Source organism: Maylandia zebra, linkage group LG2, assembly GCF_041146795.1.
Source record: "Maylandia zebra isolate NMK-2024a linkage group LG2, Mzebra_GT3a, whole genome shotgun sequence".
Classification (NCBI taxonomy): Eukaryota; Metazoa; Chordata; class Actinopteri; order Cichliformes; family Cichlidae; genus Maylandia; species Maylandia zebra.
In genome coordinates this window covers 28836037-28850712 of record NC_135168.1, presented here as the reverse complement: position 1 = coordinate 28850712, position 14676 = coordinate 28836037, and the positions used below count along the sequence as shown (strand labels likewise).

General features: G+C 37.8%; 1 long non-coding RNA gene across 2 annotated transcripts; it reads right to left on the bottom strand.

Moving 5' to 3' along the window:
- Positions 1 to 13075: 13075 nt before the first annotated feature.
- LOC143413730 (uncharacterized) lies at positions 13076 to 14163 on the bottom strand. Of its 2 annotated transcripts, none has more exons than XR_013094342.1 (3): positions 13666 to 14163; positions 13369 to 13476; positions 13076 to 13250 (listed from the first exon to the last, which is right to left on the bottom strand). It is a non-coding gene; the product is annotated as an uncharacterized LOC143413730 (long non-coding RNA). The 2 variants fall into 2 exon arrangements; XR_013094343.1 differs by having other exon boundaries at positions 13076 to 13476; positions 13666 to 13842; positions 14009 to 14163.
- Between the last annotated feature and the right edge of the window lie 513 nt (positions 14164 to 14676).

The window sequence follows — 14676 nt, the reverse complement described above, 5'->3', positions numbered from 1 at the left end:
TGGGAGATGGGTGGTCTCGTAGGGTGTCTTGCATTGAAATCTGCTGCAATGACCTTGTTACTGCGTTCCCCAGATATCAACACAATTTCGATCCGCTCCTCACGTGTTAACCTCTTCAACATGTCAATGGCTGTGAACAAAGAGAAACTTGTAAATAACTCATGAAAGAATAAAGTTACGTTGAAACCAAGCACACCATTGTTTTTCTTGTGACATTACCACTAAGTTTGATGTGTCACATGGCCCTCTTCCTATTGAAAAAACAAAAGTTGTATCCAAGATGGCCGAATTCTAAATGGCCACCATGGTCACCACCCTTCTTGAGGAGTTTGCCCCCTCACATATACTAATGTGCCACAAACAGGACTTTAATATCACCAACCATTCCCATGTTATGGGTATGGTCCCAGTGCACATGCGCCATTAGCGTGCTGCCTGCTGTAACCCTAATTTCCTTCGGGATTAATAAAGTATTCTGATTCTGATTCTGATTATTACGGTGTATCCATATAAATGGCCCACCCTGTAGAACTAAATGGTACCTCATTCATCAGTGCTGTGCCTGAAGACAGGAGTCTTTTCATTGGTTATTCAAACACCTGAGAGGAAAACTTATTTGATTTGATTTGTTTGAATGTTTCCAAACTCCTGGACTTTTTTTGTATTAAAATCTGCCAGTCAGTGAATCATCTCAGTATCTCAAACAATAAATAAAAAACTGCAAGAAAATTGAATGAATAAACCTCAGAATTTAAACTCCTATCACCACCCAGCTTAGAGTTGCTCCTTATGTTTATTTATTCAGGTTACAAAGTAAGTTTGGAGTGAAATTATGTGACTTTAGAGAGTAACTGATAATATTGTTGTGATATCTTCCAAGCTTCTCTTGAAGCCCAGTTGTGTATTATTCCCAAACTCTCCCACAGAAACAAATAATGTAAGTTTGAATATTTTCTATGCCAGGCTGCCCACAACATTCATGCAAGAACTTTTAAAGTTTAAGGTCTGAACTTGATTAAATTTATAACCATGGATCACCAATTCTTGTGGTTGGTACAATTAAAAACAAGATATAAAAAAAAAATGTCTTCAATATCGTATGCTATATTTCAATGTAAAGGTTTCAGGCCCTACTAATGTGCAAGGATCTTTTCATCTTTTCAGAACTGTATGATTTATTTTGTTAATGTTTTCCAAAGAAATACAGTAGTTTTGTTTTTACCACTTTTGTCCAGATTGAAAAATCTCCGCTTTTCGCTCAGTGTGTCACTTCATTGAAATTTCAGCTAAAGCAATAAAACCATTAAAGCCTAATATTATCTTGCCCCTCTTTGTGTTCTTACCAAACATGTCAGGACATGGAGATGGGACATCTGGGGGTAATCTGCCTGGCACCTGGATTCTGGCAGCGGATCTTATAGATTCTGTACGTTAGGCCCAAAATAAATATTTTTCAGTGAGGCATGGGCATATTGGGAAGTAGTGAGGCTAGAGGCTGGAGCCACGCCTTAAGCTCTTTGTCACACTCTTTGAGCAGTGATTTCCACTTTATAGAGTGCATAGTTATGCTGCAGGCAGGATGCTTCCATCAACAAGTGCTGAAGCCACTGCGGTGTGTGTAACCTTTAGGTGTGATGTCTTCTCTTTCTTTAATGAAGAATCTGGAACAGGTTATATTTGTAATAACATCTTTTTTAATCAGCACCTGCATTTGTGACAGTGGATAACAAAGCAGAAAGGTTATCTCTCGTGGACAACGACCTTGGTACAGAAATCCTCCATTAATCTGAAAATTACCCACAATCCTTTGCTTACAGTAAGAAACCCTTTTATAAATTTTTTTCTGTACAATATGCTGAATCCAGATGTCTGTGAAGGTTCTCAGTCACCCAGGGCATTGTAGTCTAAGGAGCTTGGAAAGAAAAGTGTCTGGACTTCTTCTTCGAGAAATGTAAGAAGTCCAGACGCTTTTCTTTCCAAGCTCCTCGGACACTGAATACAGAGTTTGACATCTTACAAAACAGAGAGGATTGATTTGTACAAAATACAAAATCGCAATTTCTGCATTGCTTTCCTTTATCTTTCCTTCATAAGGTCAATGTGGAAAAAACGGCATCACATCAATATTAGCTAGCTATACTAGAGACCTACATCAGAGTTAGCTAGTTATACTTGGGACGCTATTTATTGGCAAGGAAGAAATCTCATGGAAACATTCAGAAGTATGTTACCTCAACATGAATCCTCCATTACTGTTCCCTGTCTTAGAACAAGAAGGTCTATTTGAATGTTTCCAGGCTCGTTTAATGCTTCAGTGGTAATCAGCTCCTCTCGGTTCCCTTTGTAATGCCTGCCAAACACCAGTGTTGCATCTTTAAATGCCAGATAAGTCAGAGAACAGTCAAAACAGATGGTTGGAGCGCTCAATGGAAAAAACAGATTTTCTGTTCTAGTGTTGAACATTTACAGTTGAGCTGAAGCAGAGGGCAGATTGTGGAGTACCATCAGGAAAGAAATGCAAGTAATCTTTTATGATTTCCTCAATGAGAGGGTAATTACCATCCACAATACGTTAACACAAGGCAATTAGAGACAGAAATGCATGTTGGTTTATGTATCACAAGCTAAACCTACAGTTGTGCATCTTTTCCACATTGTCACTGACACTAGTGATTAAAGTATTTTTTCAAACCTATTTTTTTCAATCAAACTCCCAAACTCTAACTAACACCCACTCTCATGGAGTGTCTCCTGTTCTCTTTCCATCTGTCCTTCTATTTTCTTATTCATCCTGGATCACAGGAGCAGCAGCCTAAACAGAGAAGCCCTGACCCCCTCTCCCGAGACACCTCCTCCGACACATGTGGGGTAGCCACCCTTTGGAGAAAGCTCATTTCTTGTGTCCGTGAGCTCAGACTTTCAGTCATTATCCAAAACTCGTAACCACTGGTAAATTAACAGCTTTGCTTTTGCTCAGCTCTCTCTTTGCCACAGCTCTCTCTTCATCACAACAGATGCATCTGTATCACTGCTGATGCTGCACCAATCTGTCCATCTATCTCCTGAGCCTGAGATACTTCAGCTTGTCCCTGACCAAGAGTTTCCACCCTTCCTGCTTCCACTTGATGCTAGTGTGTAACACTACACAGGGTGACTACTTTGAAAAGAATAGTGGGTAAATTTAAATTAGATATAGTTTTAAAATATTATAGACACAGTCGTGGTATAAGCTTCAGTGTGGTCCTTTCTTCTTCTTTGCTGTGTCGCTCAGCTGGTTTGCATTTCAGTCATGGACCCCTGATAAGTTTTTCTTTTATGGACACGTCTTTGTCTTTGGTCACATTTTCCTGTATTTGTTCCACTAAAGACAAAACTTGCCTTATAGCAACATGTGAACTCTGTAGTCTTCAGACACTGACAGCTAGTGCTGGTCTAATCCATGTTAAGATTATGCTCTAAAAAGCTGCTTAAAACTTATTATTCTTGCAATTTTAACCATGGACTGGAACAGCATTACAAGTCTGTTTGGCAGTCAAGAACTATCACAGTACCTTTGGGCAAACAGTCAGGCACCATAGAGAGATGAGTCGTATTGATGTTTGCAGTTCTCCGAGGTGAATATTGGTCTTTTGGGGAAATCTCAGCAATGTTGTGTGGATTGCATATAAATAAATCATCTTCATTTTAACCTTAGGGCTTCTGGAACACCTTTCAGCTTGTGTTCATCAGTGACCTATTCACACCCATAATGCCTTGTCATTGGGAGTAATTTCCACTTAGTCACATGGTGACTTTCAACATTATGCACTCCACACTGTATATAAATGCCACTTGTTTTGCACATATTCAACTCTGTATATTTTATATATTTTATTATTATTATTATTATTATTATTATTATTATTATTATTATTATTATTTTATTTTATTTTTTATTTTTTTTATTTTTATTTTTTTTTTTTTTTACTATTTAATTTGTAAAAATGTGTATACACACACACACACACACACACACACACACACACACACACGTAGGAAAATATTTAGTATACACATCCAGAAATGCATACACTATTATATATTGTACATATATTTATTAGTTTCAGGTTGGCCATTCTTGTATTTTGCTCGTTTGTGTTGTTGTGTTTGCACATCTCTGTTGCTTGTGGGGCTCGCACACAAGAATTTCACTCGCATGTGCTGTGCCAGCGTGCCTGCACATGTGATGTGACAATAAAAGTGATTTGATTTGATTTGATTTTGATTTGGTGGGGCTTTTAAGTGCTTAATTTTGGGACATCCCACTCTTAAGCCACAGCAACCCTTGTACAGCTAGCAAGAGAATCCAAAAGAAACCTTCTGATTTTACTGGCACAAATTTTAAGTCATGGAATCAGTTTTTAGTTATTTAATACTTGTGTTTATGTTCCAATGTCTTTAGGTTATACAGGCTCAGAACATCTAGTTTATTCTCCTTGCTTGTGGAAGAATGGAGGAGCAGCTGGCTGATTGTGTCTTCAGATCATGTTAGTTTAGAGCACTCATTTTACACCCTGCAGCAATTCCACCTTTGGCCCACAGTTTCACCACAGCCAGAGGGCATCAGTCTCCATTAAACCAATGAAAGCTTCGTCTCTCTATTCACATTGCATCATGTGTGAAGGAAGAAAGTTTTACTTTGCTGACTGTTTTTTTTTTAATCATCCTCAAATAAATTTTAAATAAATTGAGAAATAAAGTTGATATTGTTTTCCGCATATGTAAAATTGTATTATATATTTTTTTTTTTTTTACTTTAAAATATTTTACTTGCATTTTTAATCACTCTTATATTTAAATGTTCATTTTCTATTTTATCTAGGGATTGAGAGTAACGAAGTTTCTATTCTCTGTATGTCCTGTACATGTGGCAGAATTGACAATAAAGTTGACTTTGACTTTGACTTTGACTTATGACTCAGGCCACGAGCTTGTTGAGTGGATGGATTCTCATTAGCCAACAATTCACCTTTGTTTACACTAAGTATTAATTCACACTGTTCCACAGCCTAATGCTGAATGCTTATTTTCTTCTCCATATTAAAAAAATGCTGAGCAAAGAAAGAAAATGCTGAGTAATAAAGGTAGTGGCTGCTCCTGTTCTGCAGATTACTGTGAAATTATAGACAGATTTCTTTTTTAAAAACTGATGGTACGGACATATTCACAGGGCAAAAACTGTGTGAGCCAGCTGGAGAAGCTTCGTAAAAGTTGTTAAAAAACTTTTCAGAAGTTATCGGCCAACATCTCAACAGTGAGATGAATGTTAGGCTGATCTGCTGAAGTCAGCAGAAGTGGTGGCTAAATGAATGGTGTTCCACGTGTCTCTGTAAGCTAACTAACCTCTATGTTCAGTGATAGCAACAAGAGTAATTACATATTGCACTCATGTTACTTTTGATGATGCTAATTATAGCAATTGACGCATAAAATGCTATTTTCTGCTGTATCTGTCATATCAATGAGCAATGTTACTGTTATGAGCAAACATACGTACTTTGATAACTTTTTGGGCAGAATTTAGTTTTAATGTATGAAACTTTAAGCTTTAACATTCATATTTCGGTTTGTCTAATGATTGTGTTACATGTATGTTTATCACAACTATGTCGGTTAGGCTGAAGAAGTCCTAACAACAGTTACAATTTAATCCGTTAACTACCGAGTACCACACATTCTCATGATGTTATATTATTGCCAATTGCAGTTATTTTTTAATTGTTAAATTCATGATTCACTTGAATGCTCTAAAACAGAATGTACAGTAGAACTCTTTGAAAATGAAATGACAGATTAGAGACTATAAACCTGTTTCTAAATACTGGTCAGGTCTTGTATTGAGCTATGAGCTCATGATGAAATTCCACTGATTCCATTGGATGCGATCCTCCCAGTGTGACCTCCAGGATCCAGATCTGCACAACCAGTCAGACAGCGAATGATTTATCTGATTTTTGGTAGGATTCCACCAGTCATCCCAAATGGCAACAGTGGACAGACGAAAAGACTGAACTCCAGACTGTTAATGCACCCAGTGTGAAGCTGCTCCAGACTGTAAAATCTCGAGACTTTGATTCTTATATATTTTTGCGCTGCAGGGCCTGAGTTTCTGACTGACAGATCATTACAGATCATTCCCTCATCTGATCTGTTCTGACTTGACTGACCATCGACTCTGCATAACTCTGAGGAACAAACTGAAAGATGAGGTTGCTTTTTAAAGGGACAATTCAAATAATTACCATTTGCATTCATATCCAGCCCCTCCTCCCACCTAGAGTGAGGTGCTCCTACCCATTGCATTGGTAACCAATCACAAAGCTGTAATGAATGTGGAGTTTGCGTTTGTTTCTGACTGACTTACATTCAATTCTCATTTCTGGGCGAGCTTTCTGTTTTTTATTTCCATACTAAAATAACTTTACAGATCATGACATTATGGGGAGTCACTTTACGTATAGTCCTTAAATGTCTTAATGAAACTGCCTCTTCTGTTTGTCCTCTTATTTGACAATATTAGGAGTGTGGTAGCAGCATTTGTGTCAGTAAGCTAACTTCAGCTATTGATAACTTTGTGTCAAAACCATTATTAGGCCACATTCAATGATAATGGTCATAATGGTCACGGACATAATGGTCAGTGTAACTGTTCTGTTTTATTTAGGACTGTATCTGTAGTCATGGGAAAAAGACAGCCTTACACATGACAACTATAAAACAAATGACATTCCCACCAATCCTACAGGCGCTACCTGAACATGTGACTCAGTAAATGTTAGCGTGCTAGCCCGTGACACTATGATGCTCATACTTGCCTTTTTCTACCCTTGACTTGTGAATGATGCTGCCTGTGTCCTAGAACCTTTTCCCACCCTTTGTCTTTGTTCTCCTGTAGAGCTGTTCTCCTTTTCTCTCATAATCTTCAGTTGCTCTGTCTGTCTTTTTTTACTTCCTCTTTCTTCCGACCAGTGTCTGCTATCTCTTGCCCCGATCTCTCCTTTTCTATCTCTCCCCCCTGACTTCAGAGGAGTTTATTTCCTCCCCAAGAGATTCGCAACCCACCCACAGTTCTCTCTGATTGAACTCGGGAGCCTCTAAACTTCTGTGTTATGATTCAGTTTTTTCTGACCTGAGCAAGGGGCGTGCCCCCCACCATTACATCATTATATCGGGGGAACAAGACGATGAAATCATAGTGGAAGAGAGACTGGATGGTGAATGTAATCATCCTAATGCCCCCCAGCATTGAGAAGAAAGTATCAAACAGGATCAGGGTAATGGAGTGGAAGGCTGATTGAGATTTCAGTAAATTAATTAGGCCCCAGGAGAGGGCTGGGTTAAGGAGGTGTGCTGGATTGCAGAGTTTCATGAGAGACAGATGGATGGGTGGGAAGCAGAGGTTGAGGACTGGGTCGGTGTATGAACGGGAAAGAATGAAAGAAGAAAAAGACCAGCAGAGGAGGGTCTATGTATAGATGAGTGTGGCAGACTCTAATAGTGTGCAGGCTGAGGGTGGATGTGGCTGCAAAGTAGAGACGACGATGAGAGGATGAATGAAGGGTGCATGCATGCAAAACACAAAGCATGGGATTGCAAGGGCAAGCTGACATGACTAGTTGTATTTAACAAAGGTTACATAGCTAGCATAGATAGCTATGTAAAAGAGAAAGAAAAGACATACACTGTATAATTGAATTTCTGCTTTTACACACACACACACACACACACACACACACACACACACACACACACACATACAGATAGAGATGGACAAGGGAGCATTAAGTTCAAACCCCAGAGCTTCTGGTCTCTGTGTAAATGTCAAGATCTCACTCACCATAATGACCCTTGAATCACCGAGAATTCAGCCCAGAGCATGAGGTACATCGTGCTGACTCCATTATCCATGAGACGGTTAGCTCATGGCACTGGCACTACAAAGACTCGAGGCCCAAAGGTGCTGCAGTCACAAGATTAAAATCTCATCATAAAGGTGTCCTTGAGAAGAGGCGGGATGATTCATCCCCAAGCTGATTGTTGCACAAACCCATCACCAGTATTGGAGAAGTGTTAGAGTTAGTTTTTATAATGACATGACTGGGGAACATATAAAAGTAATGGAGACTTATGCATGAATGTAGGATACTCTGGCTCCAGTTTGTCCAGCTGTTCACTCGGGACAGTGCCTGGGATTTCACTATGAAATACATTTTCAAAATAAAAGACCAGATGGAGACTGGTCTCCACTGAACACTGAAAACGCCTGGTGTTGAAGGAGGGAACAAAATTGTCATGCACCAGAGCCTCCACGATCAGCTGCTCTCTTATTCACACTGGGTTGCCACAACAGATAACTCCACATATTTGCTTTGTTAGATTTTTTTATGCCATCCTTGAAAAGGAACTCGAGGATTTGTGTTTTCTCCTAGTCTCAAACCAGGGACCTTCCACATGTTAGGGAAATGTCCAAACCACTCATCCAACTGTATGACGCTGCATGTTTGTTCTACACTTTTTCAGAGGCAACATTGGTCGTGCTTCCTTAGAGAGGGGTAAGGGATTATTGTAACCAGATGTGAATCTGAAAAATCACCATGAGCTGAATGTCTGAGGGTGTAGTGAGCCACCTCGCTTTTAAAGTGTTGCATGGAAAGTCATCCTTGAGTTGCGTGAAATTTCAAATGGAGGAAGTCAGATTGATACATGGCTGAAGCAGCTGCCTTGACACTAAACAATGAAACACACACACACACACACACACCTATACTTCATTATTAATAAACAGTGTTTGCCACAAGATCCAAAATGTCAAGAAAAACATTTTTACTTGCAAACTTACTGATGTAAAACTTACTTTCACTGACCACAAAATCTTTGACATGCATCCTTCTATCAAGGCACTTCAAACAACAGCTCAGATCTAACCTACACATCAGGGGCTTGATCCACTAAATCAGCTTAGAGCCACTGCTCACTTCTTAGAAAAATAACACTGATATGTTGTTTTGTGATAGTTCTCGTGCAAAGACACTAAACAAAAGCAGGGCTTTGTCAATGTCAAATTATGACTTGCACTCTAAGACGCTGTATAAAATGGATCATATTAGCACTGGGAGGACCAAAGAGAACTGATAGAAGTGATAGAAAACTAAGCGAATTTAAAAAAAAAACAAGACTTATTTAAAACAAAAGTCCAAAGGTTTCCTCGTAATAATCTGAGAGAATGAGCAGCAAACTCAAAACCATTTCTCAGGAAGGGGAATGAAGCTGGACTTTTGGGGTGGTCTAAAACATGCCAGCATTTCACAGTGGGTGATAAAATCCACCCTGACTGAAGTCAAACACGAGTCAAAGCTTTAGGAGAACTACTTGAACACGAAGTTGCTCTCTTGAACTTGTCTCCACAGTCATCTGACCTCAGCTTCTTTCAGGGGGATACAGTTTGTAGGCTGAGATGAGTGAGGTACTCTAAATATCACAAGAAGCTCACTGTAACATTTTTAGCTCTGAAAAATGGTGGTACCCTCTGTGTGCCCTTTAGTGACGGCTGTAAGACTGGCACTGATGCTACATGTTTGGGCAAAAGCTGAGAACTTGAGGTACCCGACCCTTTTTTCAAAAGGCAAAAACAAGAGTTTAAAAAACAACAAAAAACACGTTTTTATTAGAATTCTCAATGAAGACTTCTATTTATAATAATCATAGATTTTTAATGTTATTAGAAGCTAAATTCCTCATGAATTTATTAATTTACAATCCACTCTAATAACACCTTGTTTGCTTACTTTTAAAGAGCTTTGGCTAAGAAATAAAAACAGTTCTTCCAAGCTCAGTGCAAACTTTGCAAACTTTGCAGTCACTTTAATACAATGGCACTTTCCCAAAGAGAGACATACAGAAAGCTACTATAGGGTTATCACAGCTTTCAGACAGTGAAGGCCATCCAACTTCTTCATAAAAGACTCCATGTTTATTATTATTCAGAAAACTGTCTTCAGGTTTATTAGTGGACCAAAAAAATGTGGATTCACCACCAAAAACAGAGAAAAAGTTGCTTCAACTATCTCTTTTCAGTAAAAACTAGGAAAGTTTTTGTTGTAATCTCTCTATCTAATCTGTCATAAGCGAAGTTTGACAAAAAGGCTTTTGAACGTATCCTTGTATGTTAGAAAAGTGAAAATGGTTGCAGCCATCCGCTTCCGCTCTAAAGAACAACATCCACATAGAGAAGAAAACACTACTGGTCAAAGCAAACCCTCCAGTATTCAGCCAAAAGCATGATGTTAAATCTACCGCATATTAGCATTGCATGAGCATATTTGCATATGACAGGGTTGATGTGGCAAATTCGCAACCAGACAGAATGTAGGGAATGATATTACAGTTGCATATGCTCACAGCAACGGCTGTGCATGTCCTTCTGAATATTCTTTCCAGGCTGCAGCCTAAAAAAATGTACATTGTCATCTTTAGATATGCTTCACAGGGTTTTTTTTTATACAGGCACGGGAGCACATTCTTCCGGGGGCCCTACAAACTGAACTTAGTGATTCTATCATATTTGACTCTTACTTGGAGGTGTGCCATAAAGGATAAAACCCAATCTGACACTTTTTACAACTCTTGCCATGTCATCTTTCACTTGTACTTTGGATATTTGTGCAATCCCTCTAAACTATTCCTGTCCTTGAGCTTTCAGTGTTTGACTCTGATCACATGCATCCAATAGTTGGAGATTGTTAAAGACGAACCGCTGTGGCCAAGGATATATCAAGCATAGCAATGTAAAAATGGCTAAAAAAGGGGGAAAAAACAAGGATTGCCAGATGAATACTGCACAATGTTCATTTTTAACACTACTTTCACTCACTGGGTCCACGTCCTCATTTTAGGTTTGACAGCGTTTTAGTACACTGTTCCAAAAAATAGTAATGTCAAATGATTTTACTGTGTATTTTACAGATGTGTACTGTTTCTCTAGAATATCATTACATTTACATAAGTAGACTGTGATCTGACACGTCAAATGTAAAATAACATAACATCACTGTAAATGTAATAAAACACAATTTACTTGTTTGTTAAATATATTTTGTTGTACATATGCATATTTAGATCGTAAAAATACATCCAGAAATGTCTCCCATCATGCCTTGGGACATGTGCTGCTGTTTAGATGTTCTTGTTCTATTGTTTATGGTTACGTTACTTTAAACTGTTATCTTGAATGTTGTGTTTATGCCGTGGTGCAACGTCACTGACAGTTGTTGTTTTGTAGAGAGAGTGCTGGGTACCACTTTACAATAAGGCTCCCCTTATAGATGCTAATAAATAGTTTATAGCTATATTATTAATTAATCTGTAAATGCTTTATAAACCATTATTAATGGTTTATTATGCATTAGTTAAGGGTGAGAAAGAGGAAAAAAACTGACCGGTTTCTTGCCAAATAGTGAGCCAAATGTGTTCACCTATATATTTCATCTAGAGTTGCTATATTAAACATTTCAGACTAAGTTACTATCCTGTAAGCACAATCAGCATTTGTAAACATATTTTTTATCATAGAAAATTGTACTTCAGAAATGCATTATAAATATCCACAACTATCAATCGGAGCTTTGTTGTAAAGTGTAAAGCATAAAACCATTTATTAATGAATAATAAATATTTATAAATGCCAAATGGGAGCCTTATTGTAAAGTGTAAAGCATGACACCATTTATTTATGACTACTAAACATTTATAAATGACAAAAGATAGCTTTGTCGTAAAGTTTAAAACATGTCAACATTTATTAAGGACTAATAAACATTTATAATTGCCAAATGGGAGCCTTATTGTAAAGTGTAAAGCATAACACCATTTATTAATCACTAATAAACATTTATAAATGACAAAAGATAGCTTTGTCGTAAAGTTTAAAACATGTCAACATTTATTAATCACTAATAAACATTTATAAATGCCAAATGGGAGCCTTATTGTAAAGTGTAAAGCATAACACCATTTATTAATCACTAATAAACATTTATAAATGACAAAAGATAGCTTTGTCGTAAAGTTTAAAACATGTCAACATTTATTAATCACTAATAAACATTTATAATTGCCTAAAGTGAGTCTTAAATGTATAATGTCACCATTTATAACACTTAGACCTAAATTACAATCAGTGCTTGAAATAACATTTAACTACTGTCAAAAATGGCAATGTATTGTAAGAGTAACACATGTAACATTAAATGTGTTTTTTAAAACACCAAACAGTCACCCACTCCAAAAAAAGTTCATGCCAGACTGGTTCAAACTGGAAATATTTTTTGTATGTCCTTAAATAAGCGTCCCAGTGGTCCATCAGGGTGTCGCGAACCAAGCCAAGATGACCACTCAAGAACCATCAGGTGTTCCTCCAGCAACTTCTCAGTGCGATTTCCTTAATCTACGGACATGTCCTTTGATGGTCATCCAAGCCCTTTCGATATGCTGTGTATGACTGCCAGATTGAGGATCTACAAAATGGAGCACTGTAACAAAAAATAATTTCCCCCAGGGATCAATAAAGTATTCTGATTCTGATTCTGATTCAAACCACCTGCTGTGATTTACAGTGTAATGTCTGTACCCTATGTTTGTCAAAACATTCTTGTAGGCTCTCCACTCATCACTGATAATGGCACTACCCAACTTAGCATGCTGTCTGATCAGAGGAACAAGGTGGCGCCTTGATCGTTTTTCAACAAGTTTTAACACGAGCCTTCGCCTTTTGTCTTTAATTCCCATCATTCCAAATACCCATTTCTTCCTTTTCCATGCATTTCCAAAGCGTCCACGTGCATACTGAAAACAAAAAGAATAAAATTAAACAGAATATCTACAAAGAAACATTCAAAAAGATGGTTGCTTCTACTAATTTTTTTTACTTATGGTAAAGGTTTCCATGTTTAGAGGACACATTCAGATCTGCATTGATTCTAACAAACCTGTCTGAGAGTTTACCAACCTTTCACTGATGACGGAGACATCTTTCATCTATAACCACAAATTCTCTGTCACCACCAAGACGGTGTCCATTGTTTATTCTGTGTCTTTTAATTGCACGTATACAAACATGTCGAATGTGTCTTGCCATGCTACTTAGTGTTCTGGAGCTGCCAGCCACTTCATCATCGATCATATCTATTTGTCTGAGCCTGAGCCCTTGTGAAAATCTGTGATAGAAATTGAGGCAATTATTACTTACTGAGGCCCTAATTTTATTTCACAAGTCTCGTATTGGTGTTCAATTATGAAAGGTGCATTGCTATTAATGTCTACATCTACATATACCTGTAAATGAACTTCATCCAACTGAAAAGAGATGTTTTTGATTTCTCAAAGAGGGAGCTAGTTCTAATTGTTCTGGAAACTTTCCTATGACTTGCTCTTTTGCAGCACCTGAGAACATACAAATGAGTTAAGTAAAGAAATGGACCTTTAAACAAGAGCATTAATTGAAAAGATAATCACAAAATTAAGTATGAAGAAAATAATAATGAAAAGAGGTTAATGCTCCCTCTTGCATTGATAACCGAAATATTTTGTTATATTTACTACATGCACTACATTATCATGCATTATACATACCACATATATTGGTCTTTCTTCACCACGGAAATCATTTTCATCTTATGGTGACAAACAGGACATCTAAGCTTCTTTTTTAGCAGGTGTTTCTTCTGCAGCCATTTAATGAGCCTTAGTGCCTTATATTTAGTTTGTTTTCCTTCTATTCTGGCGCGCAATCTCATTCCCAGAGACATTCTGGTGGGAAAAAATGAGTAATTTATTTTATTATCACCTCGAAACACCGTAAAATACTCTATGGGAGTCTAGTGCAAATCGGTTCAGAGTTAAAGAACTTCACATGCTATATAAAACAAGCCCTATAATCAAAAATAGTCCCACGCAAAAAAGAGGATTGTCTCACCTGTTATAATGTATCTCCGACTTTGTTATGTAGATCTAACCCGCTGGATTCATGCTAAAGAAATATGTTCTGCCGCCAAAGGGAGGGAAAACAAATTTAATTTAAACGCAGAGGAGCTTATACAACCATCCAATCACAGTTAACTTTATTAAGGAAAGCCCCTCCTCTCAGAGCGCGACAGGCAGTGGAGCGCTCTGGAAGGTCAAGCCAAAGGGGCACGAACAGACACACTGAAGGCGCTCGTTCAAGTTGCTGCACCATGGATGGAGCAGAAGATAAAAATTTGTGTGCGTCTGCGACTTACACAGTTAGCACACGTTCGAAGAGATACAAAAAGCAGAGACTGGATGATCTAGATTGCACTAAGCCAACGACGTCAGCAGTTAGACATGAAGGTGAGTATAATGCTAGCTAGCTAGCTAGCTACCGAGCCATTTGGCTGCTAGCTACAGTGGCTAACTAACATCACATAACATGTGAATAGCTCTATTACTATTGGTTATTCCAAACGATTGATATCACTTAGTTGTATATTTTTAGTTTTGTTTATGTGCATCATTAAATTTATATTAAACACCCTGGTAAGGCAGTACACATAAGAATTATTTGCCTTGTTTTAGAAATGTCTGAACCACCACATGTGTATATAACATAATTTTTACAAAGTG